The sequence below is a fragment of the Eptatretus burgeri genome, chromosome 3, assembly GCF_056783735.1.
Source record: "Eptatretus burgeri isolate ZD-2024b chromosome 3, Ebu_testis_v1, whole genome shotgun sequence".
Taxonomy (NCBI): Eukaryota; Metazoa; Chordata; class Myxini; order Myxiniformes; family Myxinidae; genus Eptatretus; species Eptatretus burgeri.
The window spans coordinates 81,897,497-81,899,996 of NC_140963.1; positions in this window are offsets into that span (position 1 = coordinate 81,897,497).

Consider the following 2,500-nt stretch of genomic DNA (forward strand, 5'->3'; position numbering starts at 1 on the left):
ATATATGTGACAACTGACTGACTGATTGATATTAAAGATCGGTGCCTTCCAGGTGATGTAGAAAGCTGAAATTTTGTGTGCCAATGGAGATCGAAGCTTATACCAGAAAAAAATCACAGAATTATCGGACATCATCCGTAAATTAAAATATAAATAAATGAAAAAATAATTTTAAAAAATGCAGGTCAGTGACCCGAGACAATGGCGAAGCACAGTAATTTTGTGTGCCAATGGACATCGAAGCTGATACACCAGGAAAAATTACAGAACCATTGGAAAGCATCCGAAAATGAAAATATAAATAAATGAAAATAAATAAATGAAAAAAATCAAATGCAGGTGAGCGACCCGAGACAATGGTGAAACATCGTTTGTTTGCTTACACAATGTGTCAGCACACTCTGCTAGTATTATGTAATGCTCTTTCTAACCACTGACTGACTCACTCACTGACTGATATTAAAGATCGGTACCTTCCGGGTGACGTAAAAAGCTAAACTTTTGCATGGCGATGGACATTGAAACCAGGAAAAATATCACTATCATCGGATGTCAACTATAAATGAAAATATAAATAAATAAAAATAAATAAATGAAATATCTAACCACTGACTCACTGATATTAAAGTTTGGTACCGTCTGGGTGACGTAGAAAGCTGAAATTTTGCATGCTGATGGACATCGAAGCCATTACACTGGGAAAAAAATCACAGCATTAGTGGAAATCATCCAAAAATGAAAATACAAATAAATGACAATAAAGAAATGAAGAAAAAAATGAAAAAGACTGAATGCAGGTGAGTGACCCGAGACAATGGGGAAGCATGGTTTGTTATTGCTTACAATGTGTAAGCATACCAATGTGTAAGCTAAAACATCGACAGACTCTAATGCCTGGAAATTCGTCTGTACACCTGACTACCTGTTCTCATGCTGTTGGTCAATGCAAGTTCCCTTATAAGGAACTTCAACGCAAGAGGAGGCCATTAGACCAATCAAGCTCGCACAATGGTTGCCAATCTGTTGTTGTTTGTCCATCCTCAATCGTTTTAGTTTCCTAGTGACAAGTAAGGAAGCAGCACATACCACATTTACAGTCTTGGCCGGGGTTCGAGTCGCCGACCTACCAGACTCAGAGCGGACACTCTTAACGATTACACCACAGTGTCAGGTCGTGACTTATTCGTGTTTGTTCGAAAGTTACAACAAACATCCTCATTATTCTGTATAACAATGTGTAAGATGTATTTCTCTTGGATTCCAAGCCGATATCGTCATGATTCCTATGATCCTGCTGCACACATTACACACTGGATGTTCCATTAAAACCACAAATAAGTGGTTCCCATATATACTGCCTATATTGCGGTGCACAATAGGGAGAGAGAGAGAAGAGAGAGAAAAGAGAGAGAAGAGAGAGAGAAGAGAGAGAGAAGAGAGAGAAGAGAGAGAAGAGAGAGAAGAAAAGAGAGAGAAAAGAGAGAAGAGAGAGAGGAGAGAGAGAGAGAGAGAGAAGAGAGAGAGAAGAGAGAGAGAAGAGAGAGAGAAGAGAGAGAGAAGAGAGAGAGAAGAGAGAGAAGAGAGAGAGAGAGAGAGAGAGAGAGAGAGAGAGAGAGAGAGAGAGAGAGAGAGAGAGAGAGAGAGAGAGAGAGAGAGAGAGAGAGAGAGAGAGAGAGAGAGAGAGAGAGAGAGAGAGAGAGAGAGAGAGAGAGAGAGAGAGAGAGAGAGAGAGAGAGAGAGAGAGAGAGAGAGAGAGAGAGAGAGAGAGAGAGAGAGAGATCGTTCTTTCCTCCTCGTCATAAATTTCCTGCAGACGATGAGCACACTTGGACGTTTAATGCTGGATGGCTGGGTGTCTGGAATGCCGTTTCAAAAGCCTCCGTATTGAAGAGTACAATACGGACAAACGCCCTTGCAGCCTGAGACTCGAGTACGTTCATTTGTATTCTTGTATTTATACGTTATTTGTGCTACAAGGAATGCAAATGCTTTGTGTGCGCAATGGGAGATCGGTTTGAAAACCGCAGAAGGACTCTTAGAATCTGAACCCATTGGGGTCGATGTCGGTCCTCCAAAAGATGCCTGTGTACATCGCACCGAGGTATATATGTACATGAATAGAAGCAAGATGATGCTGAGGTCGCGCATTTACATTTGAGCTGTCTCATTTGAGTTAGATTCCTGTCCCAAATAGAAACTGCCAGATTGATGCTTTCCAGGCAGAGTGTTGCATCACAAAGTGCACTCTCCTTTGGATGGACGTTAAGCTGGGTATCTTGTCTGCTGGCTTTAGTTGGTGGATGTTGTAGAGATCCAGTGGTATATTTCATGAAGAGTATTTTAGTTATTATCGGCACATTGAACAAGTTACAAATTGACTATTGCTTGGAAAGCGATGCCAAATCACCCAATGCAATGCTTGCCATGAAGTGCTTTGAAGCACAGAACCTGCCTTTGGACAGAACCTCAGAGAGAGAGAGATACACACATCTCTGTTAGA